Genomic DNA, 27,893 nt, shown 5'->3' on the forward strand with positions numbered 1-27,893 from the left:
TTTATAGGCAAACTGGTCAATAATAATCCACATAAAAATATCCTGCTACTTTAAACAAGAGGGGCCGTTTCAAGTTGATAAAACATGCATTAATTGCGCCATTTACAACATCAAAATGCAAAAAGTTCTCACCGTGGGAGGGGGGACACCCCCCCCCCCTCCCACACCCTCGCCCTCTCGCTCGCTCCGCTCACTCGTGCTCGGTCGCTGGGGGGGGGGGGGGGGGCTTGACCTTGACATCCCCCGGTCCCGCAGCCCCCCACCGAAAAACGTTCCGCGGCCCCCCTGTGATGTATACTGACACTGAACTACTGCTAAGGCTGTTACTAGTATTCCTGCTGCAGTCACACCGTAGGTGTACTTTTTTGCTATGACCCGATTTAAATCGAAATATATAAGTTCGTGTGCAATTACGATTAATCGTTTCTGTCTAAACATGTAAATACTTCCTATTATGTACGTTCTGTATTCTGAGATAACGGTTTTGTTTTTCTTTGTTATTCTCGTTAAAGATCAAAGACAAGGTAAAGGGAGAGAGCGCCCTCCACCGAGCGGTCGCAAGTAGTCACAAACAGGCTGTCAAGGCATTTCTAAAAGAAGGAGAAGATGTCAATGCTGTCGACAATTTGGGAAATGCTCCTCTGGCATATGCCACTGCTGTGTAAGAGACACATTCCTTCGCGTCAAAGTTGAGCACGCGCATACAGTTCACCAGTAGATTACACGAATCTACACAAATATATCATATGCACATGTATCGTTCTTATACACCCATTCCATATTTTCTTATCGGTCACTCGTCGGAAGGAAAGTTTGTTGCTTCCGGCCACCCACCGAAGTGCATGTATTGGATCGCAGTCTGATGATTCCAACCTAAGTTGGTCGACTATCAGGTAAGAGGCAGACATGTCGCGCGTGATCCTCTTCAAACGATCTTCCTCATCTGATCACTCCCGCCATGTCTGACACTACCTGTAAGTCGACCAGCACAAGTTTGATATAGCAAACTGCGATCCGATACACTTCGGCTGGTGGTCGAAAGCAAAAAAAAAAACAAACCAAAAACCAAAAACCAAAACAAACAAACAAACAAAATCTGTGGAACGGGGCTATAACATGTGACCCGCCTGCACAAAAAAAAAAACATCAAAAAGTTTCAAGACATTGATTTTTAAATAAGGACAGATTCTGAAAGAGCAGACTCTAAGCTTTAAAATGATGTATGTCTCAATTAAAATGGTTTCTCCTAACCTATCTACACTGTATATTGAAAAGAGAAACGCATAGCGTGGAAAAGTGTTTCCTGAGAGAAAGAAAGATGTGAACACATGCATTTTATCCGTGACTACTGTCAACTTTCAAAGCAGTGGCATTATCTTTTCAAAAGTTTAGAGTTGAAAGTGAAAAGTGTGTAAAGGGTGTGTGAGAAATGAAAATGGGACCTTAAGACACACCTTATAGCACTGTTCGAAAAAAAAAGTGTTCTAGAAAAAATGCCAAAACACAATTTCCCATTTGTTTTATGATCAGAAACTTTACCACGATGCAGATGAAGTCTTGCTCTTTTAGAAAATATTGATAACTAAAGATTGAATAATAACGTTGACCAATCCTACCTACTTTGAGTCCTGACATAAAATCAATGTGTGAGACTTTTTGTGTTTTTTTTTAATGCAGAGTCCTTTATATTTCTAGACAAAAAATAAGTTCCCCCTATAACAAATCGCCGTACGTTCTAAATCTGGAACCTACGAGGGAATCTGAATGCAGAGACATGTAGCTGTATTTCTTAGCTACCTATAATATTTCAGTAGATAGCAGTCAGTCACGCTTAAGTGAGAAATTGAAACTGAATTGAATTGAAATTGAAAAGGTCTTTTATTCATCAATATCTATCGCAGCCCGGAGGCTGAATTACAGACATTGTTAACAAAGGGTCACGAATACATTAAAAATACTCACAAGATACAGCTTAGCCATGAAAAAAAAAATGCATAGAAAACAAAAGGTCAATCTTATTTCTCTTGCACAATGAGATCAACCTATAATACAAAACAACAACAAATATTACGAATACAATATCTCATATCACTATTCTGAATGTTTATCAGAAAATAAATTGAGTTAATGGTAATTGTGTATGCCGGTCATTTACACTTATTGATACATAATGTTGTTATACATCTCAAATCAACACATTTTACACAGCAAAAATAATTAGTTTGATCCAAAAAATATTTTCTCACAATCTTCTCTTCCTAAACAAACTCCCATATCAAAATACATTCAATCTATACACAGCACATTACATCAAATTAATCAATCAATCAATAAGTACTATATTCAAATTATGATAATACACATATATATACATTATATATATATATATATATATATATATATATATATATGAAAATAGGGTCTGATATTTGCACATCTCTCTCTTTCCCCCCCCCCCCCCTTTCTCTCTCTCTCTCTCTCTCTCTTCTAATTCTCAGTCCACTAAAACACACTCTCTTGTATATCTAACCAGCAAATATACATTATTGTGTCTAACCAACACTCGGTATTATATTAATGGACATTAATTTTTTTTTTTTTGCACCAGCATACTGTATAGGCAAAATGGTCACTTTTTGAAGTTCACAAGCTCAATCTCGTAACTTTGATTAAATGATATCGGGACAAATTTTGAATTTTCAGCATAAGAGGGCTGGCAACATACGACTTATGTGCCTCCTATTTATATCGTACCATATTACTTGTGGGCAAAATTTCACGGTTGAGTGACCACGGGGTAAAAATCGCCTGAATGGCAGTTTGGGCATGTTTTCCGGGGTAATCCTAAGAGACCTAAATTTATGTTTTGGAAAGCTTATTACGATGTTTGCACACAATATGTGTCAATTCACGGTTGAATGAGCACATGTTAAATCAAAATATTACCACATCGAAATTGTGCAGTACGTATGTATTGCTTTAGTTCCATGCACCGAAAATCAACTGAATGACATTTTTTTTTTAATTTGATTTGATTTGATTTGATTTATTTCTGCTTAATTCCGTTACATCAGATAGGATCATGTACGTGTAATTTATGACAAACAGTATATCGACACATAGTAAGTACAATTATACGAGACAAATACAAACATACTAGCTTATGGAACTTAAACAGAAGGGTCTCCAAAATAAGCCGAGGCTTGACGGTATGGAGACTATATGCTTACCTACTCTGAATAAAATAGGGAACAGAGAAAGAGAGAAATAGGGAAGGGTAGGGGGAATAGGGAAAGTTACAGAGTGTATGGGTACCACTCCAATTACTTTACAATAATAGTAATGATGATAAATACAATATGATAATGATATTAAAGTTAACACGTTCAGTTGCCTTTGCCGGAGTAATGACCGAATATGCACTATGAAAATAATAATGTGTGAATACAAAATATCTTATATATACATATTGTTATCTGACATTGAATAAAATATATCGTGCTTGTTTTATGTACGCAGTAATGGTAAGGCACATCGTACACATACATGCTCATATAATATACATGATGTACCTATCCTATACATACATATACATAATCATATTCATAATATGGATAGATAAATAAATCGATATATGTATGCACACATCCATGCATTATGTATCACGTACATATTCATATACATTTGATTATAATACAATAAAGGAATCAGAATGTTATCCTGGGGAATACTGCTTAAGGAGGTGAAGTTTTACAGCCTTCTTAAATGAATACATAGTGGCCATGTTTTTAATTTCAATGGGAAGGGAATTCCAAGTGTCAGGGCCGGAGTGTCTGATAGCATGATGCGCGAGTGCGGTTTTGGGGTTAAATAAATGTAAATTTGTGGATTGTCTTGTTGGATAAGAGTGGATCTCTGAATTTGACCGAAATATTCTGTTAAATATTGGAGGCAAGAGGTTTGACTTGAGACAAAACATAAATACAGCTCTTTGGAGAAAATTTATATCATTTATCTTAAGGGATTTAAGCTGGAAAAACAATGGGTCGGTGTGATCTCGAGAGCGTGCTCGACTGCACACTCGTATTGCTTTTTTTCTGTAGGAGAAGTATACCGTCTGTGTTACATTTGTGGGTTGCCCAGATAATGTTGCAATACGGTATAATAGCAGATGTTAGTGTTGATCAGTATTTCTATGCCATTTCTTTCAGAAATTTTACGCCTAACTGAGCACGTGGGTCAGGAAAACCCCTTTTATGTTAATGGATTAAACGTCAATAGCTACCTTTGCTTAAGTATTGAGGAATTCTTCTATTCCGATCTTATTCGGATCCTTGGAACCTTGCTAACGGATATTGAGTTGGCGTTAAGATCGTGATTCTTGGTGACCTCCTGAAGTCATGAATTAACTCATGGTAAAATGAGCAAAATTAAACAATGAAAAGGTGCCATATTTCACTTCTATTAAATGTTTATGTCCTCCGTTGTTGAAAATAAAATGGTCAGACAGTAAGGAAACAGATGTTTGATATAATGTCCACACTTTGATACATGAGTGACAAAAGAATACATGCCCGCATCTTGAACAATATGATTACTCAACATATTCATTACACATGACATATACATAACCAGGTTTCTTCTGTATAAGCAATATGTCTGAATTTTTGCAGACTTGCTATGTGATAATTCTGACAATTTAATGCAGATTGGATGATGTCTGCATTCTCACATTTACACATTAAACTTCTTCAAGCAAGAGGAATTTTGTAAAACTTAAGAGTTCTATTCGTTTTTCATAAAGAATAATCTGTCTCACTTGCTTTCAATCATGCAAGAATTATACATTTTTCATTTTGTTGAATTTTATTATTTTCATTTGTGAATGAAAAGGGTGTGTTCTATTATACAAGGTATAGAATAAAAAGAAATCTCTGACTGAAGTAAGGAAAACTGACCACAAAACTAGCAATATGCATGCACTGCTTGAATTTCCTCTTAAATTGAATTGTAAAGTTAAATGAAAATCTGTTTTATTTTCCGAGGTCATTCAATCATGAAAGGCCTACGTGTTATATCAAACATCCGCTTCTCTATACATGTACTGTAAGAACATATTCTTAATAATGGTGAAAACTAATGCTGAAAAACTGATGCTGAAATTTAGCACTTATCATTGTATTGACAGCCTGTGTGCACGCTACAGTGAGTTTACTGGATAGGCCTATATGAACTGAGGCCACCACGAAGCAAGAATTTACCACCACAACCGTACCTAGTGGCAGTTTCAAATCCTTACAAATCTTTTGATAAACGCATTTCTTATGCTCACTGAAGCATAACACAACGGAAAGTTTATCAAAATGAAATTAGTCCAATTCCCAACGAACAATTTTGAAGTCTATATACACAACACAGGAACGGAATTTAGTCCATTTATAGGGTAAAGGGGTTTACTTGCCCCACGTGCTCATTAAAGCGTGACACCTGAAAGAAATGCCATAGGATCACTGTACATGCACATCAGTCTTAAGCACAATGCAAAAAAAAAAAATGCCATCCAGTTGATTCAAGTGCACAAAATCAAAGCACTCTTTACTGCATAATTTCAATATGATTTTTTTTTATAATGTGCTCATTCAACCAATTGACCAATATTGTGCGCAAAAGTCGTTGTTAGCTTTCCAAAACATAAATTCCATCTGTTGGAATGAATGTACCACGGAAAACATGTCCACACTGCCATTTTCGCAATTTTTACCCCATGGTCACTCAACCGTGAAATTTTGTCCATGGTATGACAGGAAGCTTATAAATTGTACGTTGCATGCCTTCTTATACTGAAAAATTAAAATTTGTTCCGATATCGTTGAATCAAAGTTACGAAATAGGGCTTGTGAACTTCAAAAAGTCACCATTTTGCCTTTGAGGCGTGCTCACTGCAGCGTGACCTGACGATATCCACTGAATTCCATATGAAAGGTAGCTTGGTAGCTACCTACTCGTGTGCTCAGATTTCCTCAAAGGTTCCAGATTCAGAAAATACAACGATTTGTTTTAGGGGGAACTTATTTTTTACTAAGTATATATATATATATATATATAGTTTTAATTACATATACATATCATATATATATATATATATATATATATATATATATATATACAGTATAATATACATATAATACGTGCAAGTTTTGCTGGCAATTGTCCTTGCACCGCCCCGCCATGCTCTGGTTTTAGTCTATTGCTGCCAATGTATTATGTATATGTATCATTAGTAAACTATATATTATGTGACAAAAACCGAAATGGTGTTTTAATGCCATTTTGTTTTTTGGTTATGAACTAAAATGAATTCATTTCATGACATTACGACAATGTCATTGATGATACCTATTCTTCCAACCGCAAGCTTCAAATCTCATAAAACAATTCATTCTTTCATTGATTTTTAGGTTTAAATTGATTTATTTCATTTCCAACAAACAAATAATTAAGAATACAATGTAATGTTCGTATAATACAGATTTCACGAAATTAGTACAGCAATGCATAATAAAAATATGTAATAAAGGCACAGGTAAAGTATCAACAGAGATACAGATAAATGTTAAATATCATTATGGTTTTGGTTCTCATAATCGCCGTACTCGCCCTAAGCATAAGGAGATTTCTTTCGTACTCGAAGGTGCCTGGCGTGTGTTGCTATGGGCTTTTTTTTAAAATTACTGAAACTGCACTGGTCTTACACTCGAGACACAGTGAACAGTTTACGCTGTTTAATTTCAATGTCCACTTCACATCTGTACATGTACTTAAAAAAAGAAACAAAAATACCAACAAGCAATTACCAACAAACAAAATATGATATAAAGTTGGTCATGACAAGAAAGTGTCTCAAAATACATTGTATGCACATTAAAAAAAAAAAAAACATTTTCTACAAATCTGAAATACGAAGGAACCGCAAAAGTAAAGCTTGTGAGAGCGTGTGCCAGGGGGAAAAAAGGCTACAAATGTAAATTCGTTTTGCAGTGGAGATGGGACACAAAGTACTAATGACGAAACTATTATGAAAGCTAAAATAGCAAGGTAGAAAGAGCAGAACAAGTAAAAGAAAATAGAAAGAAAAGGGAGAAAAGAGAAAGAAGTAAAGATAAGTACTGACTGATAAGAAAGAACATAAAAATACACAGGTATACGAGCATGACATATCTACATGTACGATACGTTTCATGAGTTCAAAGTATGAACTCCCCTTCCTTCGAGCCTTTCCCCGTCTTCAATGTCTCCCTAATATCTCTTTATTTGTTCCTTCCGAGCTAATTGATATTACTGTATATCCTTTTCTCTCTCTCTCTCTTTACAAGAGAGCTTCCTTGTGTTTGTTTGTTTGCAAATGTATGTATTAGCATGTGTACGTGTTTTTCCTTCCCTTATTTAAACAATTTTCCTCTGTGCTGTTATTAGTTCAGTTCAAGAAGTACAACAGTTATTTGTCAACTAGGAGACTGCAAAATACAAGCTTTATTTTTCAGCATGTGTCCGCCATTTCGAGCAATTTTTATTTTAGCTCAGTATCATCAGAAAATGAGCTTCATAATTGTTATTTCACAGTATTTTCTTCGTTACAGCATTTCTTTTTTTTATATTGTGTTAAGTTTTGTATGTAAAAATGTTTTTCATTGTAGGAAATGAAATGAAAATAAATGATATAAGATGAAGATTTAGAAGTTTTGAAAGCACTAGTGTACAAATGAATTAGACTGCAAATGTATGGAAATAATGGTATTCTTACAAAAATGTTTATATATATAATATATATATATATATATATATATATACAGGGTGTATCAAAAAAGGTAATCCAACTTTGGAGGGCTACAATTTTATAATTGTAAGCTATGGAGAGCTCAATGTGGACTGTAAGGAAAGGAGAACTCTTCTTCTTTCCATTGATACCTAATTACGTTGACAAATGTCATGCATGACTGAGCACATGAACTTTAAAGACAACAATGGCAAATTGCACTTTTTCCAGGTTCGCGTGTTATTGTGAAGGAACAATGCATGTCTCACTGCATGGATGAGATCTGTCAATGAAAGTTGCCAAAATAGGCCAGCCTGTACGAATGCAGGTTTATGTTTAGGATTTGTGTTTAGGGTTTCTCCTACATGGTCCATAACCTTTAACATGGCCACCTGTCCGATAACTTGGTTGCTCGCACAGAGGCCAACCCACACAGTCCATTTTCTCTGTTCATATTCAAAACATAGTTCGCAGCGACAAACCATGTCATGAGTATGAAGAGAGAAAATGGATAATGGTTTACCCTTTATGGGAAGGACCAAGTTACCGACATCAAGGCCATGTCGAAGGTTATGAACCATAAAAGGTTAGAACTTAGAAGAAACCCTAAACACGAACTTGTAGTCGTGCAGGCTGGCCTGATGATTTGACCACTTTCAATGACAGATCTCATCCATGCAGTGAGACATGCATTGTTCCTTTACAATAACACACAAACTTGAAAAAAGTGCACTTTGTCATTGTCGTCTTTAAAGTTCATTTACTCAGTCGTGCATGACATTTGTCAACATAATTAGGTATCAATGGAAAGAGGAAGAGTTTCCCTTTACTTCCAACCAAAATTGCTCTCTCCATAGCTCACAATTATAAAATTGTAGCCCTCCAAAGTTGTATTACCTTTTTTTTATACGCACTGTATATATAGAACATGCCTCACAGTGCAATCTTGTATTACCAGGCGATTAGTGTATGAACAGGGATGTGTTACATAGATGGAGTGGCAACTTTTCATAATTCATGCAAACACATGCTTGGGTTCAAAGCGTTGACAATGGGATGTCTAATATTCCACTACGCTTTGAAGTCATGCTCGGCACCGCTCTAGTTGCAAGACTAAGTTTGGAGACAACGAATGCATTTCACCTTTCGTCGAATTACGAGCTATATTTCACCGTAAAATCTGAAGTGAAAGTGTTCGAATTGGTTGAGAAGAATTCGATATTATAAACATATATTTCTAGTTTTTTCGTAATGCGCAAATCGACATGAAATGAAAATTAGGTCCTCTTAAAAACCTAATATATTTCTATGATGCTCACATTTGCGCATGTTATTTTTTAATCTTTCAATCGGGGATATTTTGATATTTCAAATAAAGTCCTCTGCCAAAGCGTGTTCCAGCGTGCTTTTAAACTTTTTACTGTTAAAATTGCCGGTTTTACACTGCATTTTGATTCGCTTCTCCAATTCAAGGCACACAAATTGATTGTTGCCATCACATTGAAAGAGAGAGCGAATTGCAGTAGGGGGAAGTCTTTCCTGGTGTGAGAGCCCTAGTCCCGATTATTGATGCTCTCTTTTGTCAAAGCACCTGGTTCCCACCTGTAGTTAAGCGCATAACTTCTCGGCGGTGCCGCGCATGACTTCAAAGGAGAGCAGTAATTGTATCTCCTTCTCTCACACCTCCCTGGTATGAACGAAGTAGACTGCATACATGTATACGGATATAAAGCAATATACAAAGCACAAGTGTACGACTGAATTATACTGCAAATGTATATACTTATAGAAACAGTGGTATTCTTACAAATAATATATATATATATATATATATATATATATATATATATAATAGAACATGCCTCATCGTGCAATTTCGTATTACCAAGCGATTAGTGTATGAAAGAAGTAGACTGCATACGGATATAAAACAATAAACACTAATGCATCGTAGTGCAAACTGTTATAAACATGTCATCATACTGAGACATCGAAGACATTGCCGTATTTTCAGACTGGCGCTTTCCCTCTCTCTCTCTCTCTCTCCAGAAATAACCCTGTAATCGCCAATTATCTTATAGAAAGCGGGGCAGATTTGAATCACACGAACAGACGTGGTAACACAGCTTTTCATTTGGCGGCCATGTTTCGCTTTACAGACATGTTGCAAACCCTCATCGAGAACGGCTGTAATGTCAATATTCAGGTAGAAAACAAACTTTTACCTTTCCTTAAATTCATCACACATGTCACAATGATTGACTATACTAAAAAAAAAAAAAAAAAAAAAAACATAAACTAAAAGGATTTTTTTTTCCCCAGACAACATCACTTATATTTGACAGTCTCCAGGCAATGCCAGGACTTGATATGATTAGGAAAATTACTTGTGGGGGAAAAGTACTTGTGGGGGAAAAAAAAAAGTCTTTAAAAAAAAAACCATACAAGCACAAAAATCAAAAGAGTTTGATCGAAAGGGGATTTCACGTCAAGGAGGTTATAAAATGATACAGATTTGATTTTTCTTTGTTTTTGTTTTTGGTCGAAACAGTTCCAGAACAGTTAAAAGGAATATGCAATTGAATAAGCTCGTGTAAAAATGTCACAATTTTTCATAACTCGTGTTAATCGTGTCAACACCCCCCCATGAAAAGCAGTGATAATTGAATTCTTCTGCTGCTTCTGCTGCTGCAGCTAAAGTGAAAAACAGAATTGAATTTATGGATTAATAAGTGCAAGACAATTATCGCAGATATATATATATATATAAGCATTTGACCCTGCGTTATACTTGTACTTGAAAGAAAGCACTTGGATTTAAAAAAGAAATATGAAGAAAATGATTGTGTCAGTATGTGGAAAGTTGTTTGGCGATGACATCACATACTGTTTTCAAAACATAATTGACCGTTCAAGTACTTTTTTATATCATAGCAATACTTCAAAACCTCATAACTTTGCCAATTTTCATCTTGTAGTGATTATTTGTTTCCACTGTTGTACTTAGTAAAATTTTGATTGTTCTTTTCAGACTACAGTTACCTGGCCTGATTCTCCTTTTTAACGTTACAAAAATATCAAAGACACCATCTGAAATGGATTCTTTTTACATGATTGCAATTCACCTCTATACTGATCAGTCCAAATTTCTCGAAAATGCTGGGGTGAATGGTATTGTATTGGTATTCATCTGTTATAGGCCTACTATGTGGACAGTAACGTGTAGTGTATGTTGAGAACTGCCAAACTTTCGCCAAGTGACAGAAATAATTATTTTACTGCTTAATAAGGTATACGTGTGTCTGTACAGTAATCGCGACTTGTATTCCTAACATAGAAAATAATTATGGTGTCAACTTTGCTAGAGCAATGATCTATACTATGTCCCATTTCGAATGATACACAGAATATTTGGTAAGAATGATATCAATAATTCCAAAAATAATTTTCGTAGGCTGATGATGGTTGTGCTGCCATCCATCACGCCATTGCATTGGGGAATGTCACTGTCGTCGAACGCTTGCTGGAATGTCGGGAGTTAGATTTGGCCCTTGTCGATAAAACATCGGAAGCATCTCCTCTTCACTTGGCGGTGATGATGAATATGTCCAGGTACGTTTGATCAGATTCAGTTGCACTCTAATGTTTTCGTTTGTTTGTTTACTTTTTGCAGATAACACGAAAACAAGTGAAGTTCTTTGTTTGTTTATTCTCCATTTCACATTAAAAGATACATAGAACAATACATTAATCATACATAGATCAAGAAAGTTTAAAAATGGATGGATCGCCCATTTTCAGATCAACTGCAAATGACCCTATGGGACTGGTATGCCTCCGCCATAATGCATGGTTCCTCCCAGTAGTTACATCTTGATAATGTAAGATCACAAGTTCACATAATTGAAACAAAATAATAAATTGTATGTTTGTCACAAATTAGTTGACTGTCGCTTTCCTTATTAGGCTAAGTTTGATTTGGATGGATGTCTAAATTGTTCAAGAGAGCAGGTATTCGGGGATTTAAGCATTTTCACTTCACCTTTGACCCTTTCCCTTTGACCCAATGACCAACAATTACAATTCAACTAATCACTTACTTGTAACATTCATTTCCATGACAATAGTTTCAGCTATTGTCAAAATTTGGGAACAAATGGGAAAAATAGCCAAAATCGTTCCCTTCAGAATCATTGTGCAGTAATGCATGTGTAAAACTAATGTCTGTATTACTTATTAGGTTTAAGGATTAAGTAATCTCCCAGGTATGCAGGAAGATGTATTTTTAGCATGAATAGTAGAATTTGGGCATTTTAACCAGACCTTTGACCATTGATCTTTCATCCCATTGCCCAAAAATTCCCAAAAGACTCACTGTCAGGCAGTACATGTCAGATGTACTTTAGTTTCATAATGATACATTGAGCCATTTCCGAGATATGGAAAAAAGTGAAATTTTAGCATTTTCCCTTGACTTTTTGACATTTCGCCTTCGACCCCATGGCTAAAAACTTCCCCAAAGAATCTCTATCTAGTAATACACATAATTATACATTAAGTTAAAAAAAAATTGTGACGTGCCATAACAAAAGGATCCGAAATCCGCTGACGGCTGAGCCGAGAACATAAAGTTTGAAGTCAGATCATCAAAATCGGTCAAAACTATCGAATTTTAGCATTATGATGTAGTCTAAGCTTTCATCTTTCATCTGCTGAAATTTTGAAGCTAAATAATCAAAGGAATGGTAAGTTTAATAATCAAGTTTGACAGTCTCTTGCTTTTTTCCGTTGGATTGTTTTTATTTTCTGATGCGTTATACAATATCACTTTGATATGAAATTATTCATGAATTAGTCCTGGATTGATATCTGAAACCTTCAGAAGGGTCCCATGTCTGATAAAACACAGTATGCGGACACAGTTATAATTGCCAAGATATATTTCATTCTTTCCACCACAATGCTATATTACATGACTCGTGTCCATACATAATATACATTCAGAAATTTTATGTATATCATTTTCCTATATGAAAGTTAATCTACACAGATTTTTATTTTAAATAGTATTAACAAATTAAACAACAAAACTGCACACGATATGCACTTACACCCTAAATCACCTTTGCACTGATGCATTTTGTAGCTACCCTATTCGGTTACACAATTTAATGTATTAAATGATATGTAAAGAGGTAGAAGCCATATGCTTTTCCAGAGGCCGCCATCAAACTCAAGCTTCAGCTTAAGATGACGGTCTCCAGCATTCTGTATCTATTAATTCGATTTAATAATCAATGATTTTCTAGTTTTGTACGATTATAATTCACCTGTACAATGTTTCATTATTGGTACATTACATATGATGATATGTACATATATTTTGTGTTGGATATAATGTGAATAGTATTGGTGAATTGTTTGTAGTGTTGTATATACCTTGTGAGAAATGCAGTTAAAATCAAATCAAATCGATAAAATCAAGAAATTAGTGTTTTTCTGGGCCATGATTTTCTCACTTTCAACGGAACAGAACTATGTTCAAAGACTTGGATTTACCGCCTCAGATAGACTCCTCCCCTCAAAGTAAGTGTGTTGCATCCTGGTTACTGATTGCTTGTGTGTAAAGCGCTGCGGTAAGTGTCTGGTACTAAAAGCTTGAATGCACATCGCCTAGGTTGCTATGAGCAGACCTTCTACTTGATATTTTGAAGAGGTGAAAATTGTCTCACATCCCTTGATCACGATTGCGTCGGAAAGAAAACATTGAAGGCGGTTTTCTCGAAACGCCGATTCTTTAGACCACTCGACATGGTCTTATAAAATCATCAATATCTCTACAACCGAGTAATTGTATGAGTCGTGTTATTATGACCCAAAAGCGGAAGAGTGAGGGAATAATGTCATGTCATTTTCAGAAAATCGACCTCCCTCGACTTTCGGATCCTTTTGTTGTAGCGGGTTACAACACACTGCTTAGAAGAGAAAAAGTGATATTTTTAAAGTGATATGTTGATAATTTGATCTTGACCTTTGACCCCATGACCAAAACAAAGTCCCAACAGAATCACTGTCAGGTAGTACATACATAATTATGCACTAAGTTCCATGAAGAAGCCTTAAATAATTTCCGAGATATGGAAAAAATGGAAGTTGTGCATTTTCCATGTGACCTGTCACCTTTGACCTCATGGCCCCATTTTTTTTCTTGTACTAGCGACTCTTTATCTAGTAATCTATGTAAACACCAAGGTTTACAAAAAATAATAACTTCAGTCAATTCATATATATTGGGGATATAGTGAAAGTTAAAGAATTTGACCTTGACCTTTGACTTTTACCCTTACCTTGAGCTCGTATAACCAAATTTTGATAGGCACAACTTTGTCCACTCAAACATATGCCGAAACTGTGGTGCTCAACTAAAAACAAAAAAAAAAATGAATAGATAAATAGAATAAAGAATAAAAAAAACGAAAAAAGTCCACGAATGAATAAATCATGGTACCACGTATGCGTAAGGTTGACTGTATTTAACACATGAAATTATATGCTGCTATGCGGCATTACTTTGATCTTCTCTCAAGGGTCTGAAAAAGGGTATAGGTATAAGACTGCAATTTGGCGACATGATATAAATGATCTCCTTGAGAAGTATCGAAATATCATAATGTTATGTACAATTATTTGTCATTCATTCACTTGAGGGGTAATGGAATGAGGTACAAAAGATTTGATTTTAATGATACGTTAATGAGTAACAACTAAAGTAACACTTGTTATTTGAATACTTCCTTTTCTGGCGACATGGGATATTTAGGGTTACATCAAACTTCGGATCGAATTTCTAACATTATCCCCGATGTCCCAATAGCTTTATTGATATGTATTTTACAGGTCTAACCTCTCAGATGAATTTAACTAAAAAAAAAATGATTTCTGAGCCGAAATATCGATTTTAACTGTATGAACATGCCGGCGACACGAAAATCGCATTTTGCACACCTTTTGATAGAATGGCCCGACAATGTAGACCTGCGTGTTTCGGACCATTCAGATAAACCGAGAAATATGTAGAGCCCCTTACAGATCCTTGTGGAACACCACATTCTAATATTGCAGGATAAGTAACACAAACAACTAGAGGCATTGAGGATAGTATGACTTAACCCTATTCTAACTGGGCTATTTGAGACCAAGTTTTTTTACTGAGGGTGGGGGGGGGGGGTCAATTTGACCCTTCTCCCTTCAGATCTCGGCCGCCGATCGCGCGATCGCCGCAAAATTTTGCCTGAACATAGAGCCGGATGTCAACTACAAGATTAAATGGTCATACAACAGAAAAATGTTGATTTCATATTTTTTAATAAATTAATTAAGCAAATTAATGCATGAAATCATATTTTCACCTATAACTCCATCAAAAAGATTTAAGGATTATTAAATTTTGGTGTCACAGTTCTTCAAGACACATCAATCAATTTTCTTGTAAAAAAACGCAATCAAAATCATTTTCTTTTGTTTTTTTATTGTTTTGTTAATTTCTTATGTATTTCAATGCTTTTTCGATCTTTTGTTTTCTACTGTTTTTTGCCAAAATTTGTTGGAGGCACTTTTTCAAACTTATCTACATCAGAATTGATTTATTTCAATGGTTAAAAGTTGAAATAATCTAATTTATATCAATTAAACAAAAAACACAGTTTGCATTGGATTTGCACAGTCATGAAATCATGAATTCGAGCGGTTTTCGGGTTGACATGCATATGCAAAACATTGCATAACTTCAGAACGGTGTACCCAGACGTCGCAAATTTGGACTCAACAAAAATAAACAAAAGTCATGAAACGACGCGGCAAAATCTTTGCGCGTTGCGGAATCGTGGCGCGAAACGTCAAGGGGGGTCAATTTGACCCCCCCCTCCCCTAGGTAGAACAGGGTTAAACTACTCAAGAGTTTCAACATCAAACGAAGGAATATTGCTCACAATATAATTATTGTGTAAGACTAATTGTTAACTTGATTAATCGTACTTTTAAATACCCATGATGATCCAGGTGCCCTATTATTTCTTGACATAAAGAAAACTTTTGGACAGTGTGGAACAGGAAAGTCTGTATAAGGTATAATTATTTTGATGTTGGTCACGATTTCATAACTTGGAAAAAGTGTTTCTAAATTCAAGAAATTATATGATAGCTATATATCATGTATATCTCCGATTGTTAATCGATAAAGAAATATTCAAAGTATGTCCGATCTCACCTTATTTGTTCATTTTAGCTATAGAAATTTTGGGTATCTCCGTAAGGAATAATACACTTATCAAAGGAATTCAAATTGGTGCCACGGAGCACAAGGTTAGAATTCAAATTGGTGCCACGGAGCACAAGGTTAGCATGTATGAAGGTGACCCAATTTGTTTTTACACAGAGATTTGATTCTGTCAAGTGCTATTATTTGTTAGACACTCTGAATAAATTTGGGCCGTTTTCTGATTGCAAAGTAAACTTGAATAAAACTGAGGGTATTTGGCTAGGATCTTTAAAGAAATCTTAAAAAAAAAATCTGTGAAAAAACATCAGCCTTGAAAGAGTCTACGTTTGTATGCTTGGGCATTCATTTCTCCTTGGATTAAAACTTTGCTATTCAACCTAAATTTTAATGAAATATTTGGTAACACTGAAAAGTCCCTTAATTTTCGGCGTTCAAGATGTTTGTAATTTTTGACAGTGAATGGAAACGATTGTATAACAATACCCTGGAAATCAAATTTTTGTACAGCTGAAATACAAAAAGATGATTATAATTCACTTGGTATAGCTCCTGAATGTATACATGTTTCGATGAATTAGATCATATATCTTTAACAATTTGGCACTTGCGTTCCGTGCGTATGATGGTTTACGCCCCGTAAGCGCCGGTCTTGGTGTGTGAGTGTTCTAGCTATACGCGTACGTTTTTACAAATATCAAGATTCCATGTCCATCGGTTAGCAGGTGATGGCTCGCACGCTTCACATTATTCACTATCGTTCACGACGTGTTTGGGAAAAAAAATCTAATGTGCAATCGTTCGAATTGGGTGCTCGTCTAGTCTATTTCAAGTAGCTTCTGTTTTCGTACAATCTTTCAATTCTACATTAAAATCCCCCAAAATCGAAATCGGAGTGATTATTAAAGATTCTAATATTTTGCAGATGACATGTCGCAAGTATATTCTACAAAAGATATTCTAACTTTATTCACCTTCAAACGCAAATTAAAACAGTTATTACTTAGTGGATACACACTACCAAGCTTTTAGCAACCTTTTTATGCTCCCACTTTTTTTGTCCTTGTCCGCAGCACCAAGTTATTCAAGTTATTTCATGGTACCGATACATCTTTTAATAATATAGCATTTTTGTTTTTCAAACACTGCGAGATTTGTATGCAGTCTGGTTTATGCGATATCTATGTGGTTCATTAGTTTATTACTCATCGATTTTTTGTACTGGTGTAATTTTAGTTGGTCAAGACAAACATATCCGTTCTCCGTGTAAAATTATATGCCTATGAACTTGGAAACCTACAGTTTTACAAGCTATAATGCTTTTATGTAGGGCCCATCATATTTCTTATACTTACTAGTGACATTTTCACACGATATGACCGTGTACATTTGTGTCAAGTATATTTTCTTTTTTTTTTCTTCTACAATCAAAAGACATGATTGTATATATTTTGTATTCTTGTTTTGTTGCCAATAATTTTGTAATCTCATCATTGAGAAAACGGAAATATGAAATAAATTTGAACTTTGAACTTTGAAAAGGAGCAATCATTGTACTCACGGTATTGTACACTTTAATTCTGCCAAATACGACGTATTTCTTCCTATATTTTGAATGTACACTCAACAACAAAAAAGTAAATACATTTTTAAGTTTGTATTTCTTATAGAATATTTGGCTAAACATAAATATTTCCTATACCATGTTAAAAGTAATTCAAATGGCTATCGACCTGGTAGGTCAATAAAATGGGAACATTTACTCATGAGTGAACAAATTTGTTTTTCTCTGCCAAGGCCCAAAAGTAAAAATTGCAAAAATGGACAAGTTGTCAATTATGTGTATGTGCACCTCCATAATAACGATGAAAACAAAAGACAAATTCAGCACAATTTGAAACCCGAAATAACTGGCAAAAGTAAAGTGGTCGTTGCACATATGACAAACAGTACACAGACATTTTGTTTTTCATGAAGGTCCTGAACTCCTCGTTGTTTTTTAATTAAATGCACACAACAATGAGGTAATGGAGTCTTAGAAGCGTGAGCATCTAAAGCAAAGGGTTACAAGCAATGGGATTCCTATACTTGTTATGATTGTTGCTATGAATGTACAAAAGAATTCCACATATGCATTTGTACCTTTTATGTTCGTTATTTGAGGCCTTCATCCAATGAGCAATTAGAAGATTAATTTTGAACTTTCTTACATAATATCGGAAATATCTTGCTTGTTTATTCTGTAAATGAAATGAATTTTATCCTGATGATAGGACATAAAACAAAAGTTAATCCTGTGCAGAAATAGCTGCGAAAGTGTAAATCGCAGCCGCATGCTTTGAAGGCGTTTGAAACCATGTCCTCTTTTTATCAATTTTCCACCTTGATAAGTCTCATGTGGAATAATCTTCAAATATCTTGCGTGTCTATTCAGTAAATGAAATGAAATTTACCCTGATGATAGGACATAAAACAAAAGTTAATCCTGTGCAGAAATAGCTGCGAAAGTGTAAATCGCAGCCGCATGCTTTGAAGGCGTTTGAAACCATGTCCTCTTTTTATCAATTTTCCACCTTGATAAGTCTTATGTGGAATTATTTTCGAGCATAAAGAAGAATTTATGTCAAATTTGTGCCTGAACATGCCCAGTTAAGTAGACTTGATTTTCATTTCATCAGTTTTTATGCAACTTCTATTCGCGCGTCCTTCTGCCTTTACCATTATGTCTCGCTTATATTTCAGGAGAAGGGAAGACAAAGTGTAATTACCAACATATAGGCATTATTTTCTTTCTTAGAAAGTGGCTGGTCATTATGACTCATGAATTAATTCTCTTCCTAGGGAAGCTTTAGTTTTGTACATACATTTCACTTCAACTATTATCTATGAGTGCGGCTTCGAAAATGGGTTCAAAGAAAATGAGTAAGTTGTGACTCCCTTGTACTTGATTTAAGCAACAACTGTTGTGTGTGTGCATTGTTCATTGCAGCGTGGCAGAACTGATCATCGAGGCCCGTCCAGCAGCCATTGTCATTCTTTACAATGACGATCATACCATATTACACACCGCCTCAGCCTATAATCACCCAGGCGTCATTAAAAAGGTTCTGGCCACTCAGGTAAACAAGTGCACTGTGTCTTTATGAATGAAAATACGCGTGTTTGTTATTCTCTTGCTGTTTTGGTTCCTGTACTTGAACTTTCTAAATTATTCTTCCCAGACCGGTTATACACTCTAAAAAGATCAGGGTCAGAACTAACCAGGAACTTGGTCCGTTGGGGTCACACACCGTTCCGGGTCAGAAATGACAAGGAATGGGGTCATATATGACCCCATCCAGAGTCATGAATTGGGTCAGCGTGACCCCATTCCGGGTCTTCATGACAAAATTCCAAGTCATTTTTGACCAGGAACGGTGTGTGACCCCAACGGACCCAGTTCCGGGTCAGTTCTGACCCGGATTTTTTAGAGTGTACATGTCACCTTCCAGCAGCTCATGTATATCCGTCATTCCCAGCCATTGGAACTTTTTTCTTACCATCATATCCGCTGAGTCTCGGTGAGAGAGTGAGGCTAGTGTTCCTCGAGTCCTAGCTTTAATCAAAGCGAAGTCACGACCTTGGAAAGCGACGTCAAGACTTCGGTCCCGTTTCATAAAACTTGTTATCGGTAACATCTGCCACATTTCTATGACAAAATTGCTCTCAGCCAATCAGAAGCAAGGATTTCAGTAGGCCTATAGCTTATAACAACTATTGTTATTAATAACAAGTTTTATGAAACAGGGCCCTGTACTGACAGAGGGCTGCAAATACGATTGACTGAGGCACGTTATAGGGCATTGTATAGCTCTTTACTGTCCAGAGCAGTGGATTTCGGCAGCCCCTTAAACCGCCTTAGCATTATTTTAGACTCCACGTGGCATGGAGTTATGACAAGAGAAGGTGAATGGAGACATACGGGGCATTGAAAGAAGTTAAAGTTCAATTGAAAACCCGCAAATTCAATCCAGGTCTTGCAATCATATGTAAAATCAAGCGACAATTTACGATAAATAAAAAGGAAATCTAAAACTAGTTAAAAGTTTATCTGAAATCAAAGAGTTACATCATGTAAGCGCAACAATAAAAAAATTCATCAGAATTATTGAAGATTATGAAATATCGAATATTGAAAGATAATGTAAACAAGTGAGCTGTTATTGTAAAGAAAATTAAATCAGGCTTTCTAATAATGTCACATGTAATTAAAACGCTGCAGATTTCAGGAAAATATGAGGCATCAAACTGGAAATGCAGGTAGAATTTTGGAAGGGTTTATGATAATATCTGGCAAAACGTATTTCCTGATTTCTGGCGCCTATTTAATCTACAAATCGGTTATCAATTATTTTGCGGAAGTATTATAGCATAAATGCGAAAAGTAAGTGCATGTGCTTTAATGCTTTGATTCAATTTGTTTATTTCTCATTTAGACGAGCAGAAAAGAATGATACAGTAAATGCTGTTTATTTTCCTTTGGTTACCGTGCTGTCCAACGTAGAACCATGCAGTGGATCTGAATGCAACGAACAAGTTTCAAATGACTGCCCTGCAGATGGCGTGTGCAAAGGGTCACACACAATGCGTTGAGATGCTTTTGGAAGGAGGAGCTGATATCAACTATCGCGTAGGGGAACTTAATACTCCCCTTCATATTGTAGCTTTGGGTGTGGAAGAAGGAATGGCGTTCAAGGACTCACCCACTCTTCACGAGGTATGCCGATTAATTGCAGATTTTGAAAAGGCCATTCTTATTATAACCTTTGTTTTAGAGTATGAAATAATATAATTTGAACATTAAAAGCACATTCATATTAAACGTCCGTTTGTTCGTGTGTTTCGTTTGTACAATAAGCTACAATACTTGTTCTGTTACAACATAGGTGACAAAGACATACAATACACAAACATTTTCAAATAAATACTGTCACAGGGCGCTGCCGCCGCACCATCCCGTAACTGCATGGATCAAAGGCTTTCTCTTCTGAGAGTCTACAAAATAGGCGAAACAAATGCTTCTTCAGTTCAATGATCACTTGGTTTATTGTACTGAATTTTGAAAATGTATTTACAACATAAGAATAAAAATGTCGATTAAAACTGACGAAATTACCAATTAGCAGATACAGTGATTTAATGCAATCACTACAGCCGGTTGATTCTTGGGATGAGATGAACTGTTAAGGTCTCCGCCCTGGGTCCTAGTTACGTTAAACTCGGCCCTTCGATCCCTCTCTAGACTCTTAGCCCAATTCGGTTGAAGTTTACTCCAACATTAAACGCCCTGTCAATTGCAATAAGTGGCATACACTCATCAGTCCAGTAATCTTAACAAAACACTATTATACAAGTGCTCACTTGAATTGTTCATTTATGACTGAAACACTTACATTTCAAGAGTTTAAGTCAGGTTTTGGCTTGTATGTTGACATCAACAAATCTGTCAACGCTGGGTCAGCCAGCAAGGATTAATTGTCATGGAAAGCGTGTTCCCAGTTGTGACCTTAGGTCATTGGTTCAATAATTAATTTAAATAATTCACGGTCTTTCAGCTCAATATTTTGAAACGGCTTGTGGTAGTACTAGCTGTAGGCCTACTATTTAGCATTTCCTCACTCCTAACTGATGCATGAAACAAAACACCGTGAGCCAATAATGACATATCAATATTATATCTTGACTCTCCGCCTTAATAAGGATTACATAATTACATGAGAAATGCGATGAGAAAGATTGGTAACTTACAACTTTCGTTGGCGTTTATCCCCTTTCTGTGCAAGCTACTCTCTCCCTGGCCCTTGCCGCAACCTCCTTCGAGTTGATGAGAGATTTCCTTTGCTCCGAATTTCAAACACAATGTACGTGGCCATTTGCGACCACCAATTTATCCTCGTTCCAAATTCATCTATCAAAGGGTAGACCAGTTGGTCGGCGATACTGATGCACACCGAACCCTCCCGACGAACTAGATACACACGTAATGATTTCATAAACAATTTTGTGCTCTGGTCTGAAGAATTATGGGTTTTGCATCCCGCTTTTCTTCCAAAATTTCCTTCTTAACTTACATTTGCCTATAGGACAAATCACTGTACACTGATTTAGTTACCTTATTGGAGGAGGCGGTGAAATGGTTCACAAAAGTTCCTACCAATTGGTCAAAAATGGACACACCTGAGAGTAACTTTTCCTTCATTTCAAGAATTGTTTTTATGCCTCCGCCACGAAGTGGTGCCGGAGGCATTATGTTTTCGGGTTGTCCGTCCGTCCGTCCTTCCGTCCGTACGTCCTTCCGTCCGTCCTTCCGTCCGTCCGTAATGAATTTTGTGGACAGGGTAACTATCAAAACCTTTCGAGGAATCCTAATGAAACTTGGCATGTATGTATATTAGGGAGTGAAGTGGTGCCTATCAACTTTAGGGTGCACATGCTCAAGGTCAAAGGTCAAAAGATCAAGGTCAAATACATAACATTTTACTATTTCCACCATATCTATGCAATGCTGGAAGATATTTTCTTGAAACTTAGTGTATACATGTATTACCCAATTAAGATTCTGTGGTGAAAGTTTGGGTTATGAGGTCAAAGGTCAAAGGTCAAAAGGTCAAGTAAAAATATTTACCTTTTTTGTCTGTACCTTGGAAATTGTTCAAGGTATCTTCTTGGAACATAGTATATATACATGTACTGACTGGCAGTGGTTATCTAGAGAATTTAGGGTTCATGGGTCAAAAGTCAGGGGTCAAAGGTCAAGGGCAACACTTCAAAATAAAATATTTTACTATTTCCCTCAGGTTTATGCAATGCCAGCAGGATTATTTTTTTTTACACTTGGTGTACGCATGTATAACCTAATAGAGATTCTCTGGAAAGTTGTTTTCTTTTGTTTTTGCCTCAAAGGTCAAAAGGTCAAAGATCAAGTGAAAGTGATGAACTAATTTTTTCCTCCATATCTCGAAAGTGGCTCAAGTTATCTTGAAAAGTACTACTTATTTATGCATGTTCTGCCTGACAGTGATTATCTTATGAATTTTAGGGTCAAAGGCCAGATGAAAACGGCAACAGAAATTGCACTTTTTCTCCATACCTTGAAAATTACTCAGTGCATAAACGTATGAATGGGTTAAAGTCAAGGTAAAGTCCTTAAATCCCAAATACATGCTCTCCTATTCATCCAATTAAACCTAGTACAAGGAAGGTGAACATTCCACACATTTGTGACAAACTTGTCATTTTAATATTTTGCCAATTTTGTGAAAATGTAATCACACATTGTCCACATGTACTATCTAGACCTACGTGTATTAGGAGAATCATGCATTATGGCGGAGGCATACCAGTCGCCATAGCGACATTTCTAGTTAAACATGGTTTCCAAAGAAGGAGAATATTCCTTTGACGATAGTCGACCGCTACAGCTGGGTGTGACTACCAGTTTCTTAACTTGTGCGTCTTTTAGGCTGTCCTCCCAGTGGTGGACATTTGGCAGGTTTATGACCCTCGCTCCTGGTAGCGGTCTCCACTTGGTGTGAGTCACCCTCTCCCTCTATGTTACGCTTTATTTTACTCGTACCCCTAACGTAATGAAGGGCTGAGGGGTGACTGCCCTCTTTCTTCCTGTGCAGAATAAACTCACATTGATGGATGCCTTGCACATAAACATAAATTTGATGTAAAGGGGCTGATGAGATTATCAGTAGAACTTTCACATGGACAATGTAACCTACCATGTCGTGGCAAATACTATACCTTAGTTGAGACTGTTTCAAAATGGGATAAAAAGTAGTATAATTCTACATTAATCTAATTTTGATGAAAACTTTTCCATTGTACTTGTAAAATTTCATTCGTTATTAGAGCGAACTTTATCTTGGAGAACAATTGCGCTTTGATTGAATTGCAGGACATAGCCCTCATGTGGTCTTTCAGATTTTCCTATATAGGGCCTATTATTTTTATTGCTCCATCCTTTCTGGAATTCATATATATTGAATATATATATATATATATATATATATATATATATATATTCTATATACATATGTATATATATATAAATATATTCTATATATATATTCTATATATATATATATATATGTTTTATATTATATTAAGTTTATATATATACAAGGGCGCCGGAAGCGGGGGGGCAGGGGTGGCACTTGCCCCCCCCCCCCCCCCCCCCAAACAAAATGTTGGGGGGGGGGGGCAAAACGAGTTTTTGCCCCCCCAAAGTGCCCCCTGTAACAAATAATTAATCACTTATTTAAAGACCAAAATGAACAATAAAGGCATATTTCTTGTCTAAATGTTGTAATTTCATAACTGAAAATGCAAAAGTTTCGCCCCTAACGGGGCGAAAATTATAATACACTAACAACATACATTATTGTATCTATACACTGATAGTAACTTATGAGTAAAGTGTATTGATGGTAGCCTCGTGTCCTCGAGTGTGCCCGCTGAAACATACCTTTAGTAAACCTTACATTTTTCTTTTACTTCTTTGCTTTCCAGCAGTATAAGGATACTTTTTATTGTTCGAACGATGCGATCACGTTTAAGCTTTTAATGAGTACATTTCAGATAAATGGCAAAGTGAAAGTGGCTCGCTCGTTCTGCCCGTACTTATAGTAAAATGAAAAGTTTTCATAAGTTATTATCATAGTCCTTCGCAGTGATTTCTTTTACTATGTTTAATTCCTCAGAAATTTACTTTAAATGCTCTATAAAAGCGACTTTTAAACTCTGTTTTTTTACAGAAAGTCCCTACCGTGGGAGGGGGTATCCCCCTCCCACACCCTCCCCCCGCTCGGTCGCTTCGCTCCCTCACCGAGGATCTCACACCATCACATTATTATGTACTCCCATATGTTATGATCATAGTCCTTCAAACTGGTTTTTTCAATATGTTAATTCCCTAGAAATTTGCTTTTAAATGCTCTATATACGCGACTTTTATACTCTGTTTTTACAAAAAGTCCCTACCATGAGAGGGGGTTTTCCCCCTCCCACACCCTCCCCCCGCTCGGTCGCTTCGCTCCCTCGCCGAGGATCTCACACCATCACATTATTATGTACTCCCGTATTTAATAATCATAGTCCTTCGCACTGATCATTTTTTTTTTTTACTATGTTTAATTCCTTAAATTTTTTTCTTTTAAATGGTCTATAAACGTGACTTTTATACTCTGTTTTACAAAAGCTCCCTACAGTGTGTGTGTGTGTGTGGGGGGGGGGGGGGATCCCCCTTTCCAACCCCCCCCCCCCCCCCCCCGCTCGCTCGCTTCGCTCCCGCGCCGAAGATCTCACATCGTCACATAAAATGTGCCCCCGTCGAGATTTTGCCCCCCCAAAACCAGAAGCGTTCCGGCGCGCTTGTATATATATATATATATATATATATATATCTACATACAGTGCGAGAAGAAGAGCATTCGTGGACGTACTAAGTGATCAACGTATGTGTGTAGTGCCGAGCTTTCGGTCTTGTTACGACCTTCATCAGGGCTTATTGGTGGCGGATATAAACGCTTGCGGTAGTGTCTGTGTGGGTTGAGTAGCACTTTATTCGTTTCGAATTTTCAGCGGCCTCCGCCTTCAAGACTCCTGAAGAAGGCGGAGGCCGCTGAAAATTCGAGTCGAATAAACTCATTCTTTACTGACAAAAAAAAAAAGCATTACCAGTTTATTTCTTAATTTATAATATACATATATATATATATATATATATATATATATATATATATTATATATATATTCGGGCAAGAACAACATCAATAACAATAGAAATAACAACCTGATGGCTGTTTTAGTATTGCAAAGTGTTGGTAAGGAAATGCAGCCAGTGTTGACAGAGCTGTGTACCTAGTGTCAGTCGATCATGCAACATGCAGGACTACGAGCAAGGAGGAAAGTGCACCCCCCAAAAAAACAAACAAACAAACAAACAAACAAACAAACAAACAAACAAACAAACAAAACAAAACAAAACAAAAAACAACAACAACAACAACAAACCAAAAAACAACAACAAAAAAACGACAACATCAACAACAGTTTAACAGGTGACAATGAATGGTCCATATAACGCATACTAACAATGCAGTTTCAGTTATGACATGTGCATGCATGAGTGTCCATCCAATAGCCTGCTGCTTTTATGAAACAAAGAGAAACAGAAGCACAGATACACAGTACATACAAGAAAATAAGATATGCAGTGGTATCTCCTTACTACTCTGAAAGTGTTCTTTGCACTTAGGAACCACCAATACTGACAAAGGTTGAAACCGTAATCACATAAGCGACTATAGAAAACCTCCCCCCCCCCCCACACACACACACATTTCATTACGGAATACTCATGACAGTCAGTGATTTTGCTATTAAAATCAGCAAATTAACACAAATAGGCATAGCAAACAATTCTCATCATACACCTGTATCAGCAAATACCAGTAAAGCTATTAATCTCATGCATGTTATCCAAAAAGGTCTCCACATTTCCGAGGAGCGAATATCTTGTAAAATAGTGCCCTTTCACGTTTGATTCATAACTTTGTCCCTACTATTGGAATGAATGCATAATGTATCTCCGTAGAGAATCCGTACATGTTTCAATTGCTGAATCTCGTTCATGTACTTATTCATGTATTTATTTATTCTATTTTTATTTTGGCAACCATACAGATCCGGGAAAAATACGGGAATCACGGTTGCTACGACAACGGATCTGCATTGCTCATTTTTATGATCATACGTAAGGCGCGCATTGACATGAAGAATTCACGCGGCATAACGCCGCTGTCCTCCGTCCGCGACAGGAACCTTTTATTAACTCTCAAGAAGCTTGCTCGTGGAGAGAGGTGGGTTTCTCGACTTCAGATTAAATTGATTTCTTTTTATGAGTACGACCCCCCCCCCCCTCTCACCCTCGTTCTTTATAATTATGCATACAGTATGTGACAATGCTTCACAACACCAACGAAAAAACCCACGCTCCAATCTTATGTTAGGACTCAAGAAAGGTCAAAAGGGTCAATGTGGTGAATTTTTAGGCTTATGTTTTATTTTTTGAAAGGGCCATTCTTCTACCTTTTGAAGGTTGTGATCATAATATGCATGAGAAATGTGGATTTTGCAGTTTTTCTACAACACTTGATTGATGAGTAGTGGGAATATTCGTGCCCCTCTACATTGATCAAAAACACACTACTCTCTTCACTTTCAACATTAATGACTTTTGAAAGGATGTTGCTTCTGCTCTGAAAATAGAAAAAAAAAAACAGTTATGAATAGAATGTATGTATATATACAATGTGAAAAAAAAAATCACCCTAATGTGATACCGTTCGACCTCGATCATCCGGCCATGTCGGGACCGGCGCTCATCCGGATAGGCGAATTGGCCGGATATGGGAGACACAATGTTAATGTACATAGCTGCCGTCCAAGCTGCCGTCCCAGTGCACTGGCAGCAAGGCAGGTAGCGTACCCCGCAACGGTGATGTAATCTATGCTAGCATGCGCAAAATTGTAGTCCCGATAGATCATGACTGCTTACTTTTGCGATGATAATGTGGTGTGAATTTATGATAGTTCTGTCGGGAATATCACTGATCATTATCACTGATCATTTTCCAATAATGACGCATTTTAAACTTAACCATACTAGCAAAAGTTCATCCCAGCCATCCTTGAGGCGTAGGGTAACCCAAGAAAATTTGTCTTCATTTTCTACTTCTTTAGATGATCTCAGTT

General features: G+C 36.5%; 1 pseudogene; it reads left to right on the forward strand.

Annotated features, from left to right (window-relative positions):
* Positions 1-27,893, forward strand: part of LOC140245922 (uncharacterized) — a 64,473-nt pseudogene that overhangs the window by 15,547 nt on the left and 21,033 nt on the right.

Source organism: Diadema setosum, unplaced genomic scaffold, assembly GCF_964275005.1.
Source record: "Diadema setosum unplaced genomic scaffold, eeDiaSeto1 scaffold_63, whole genome shotgun sequence".
NCBI classification, from domain to species: Eukaryota; Metazoa; Echinodermata; class Echinoidea; order Diadematoida; family Diadematidae; genus Diadema; species Diadema setosum.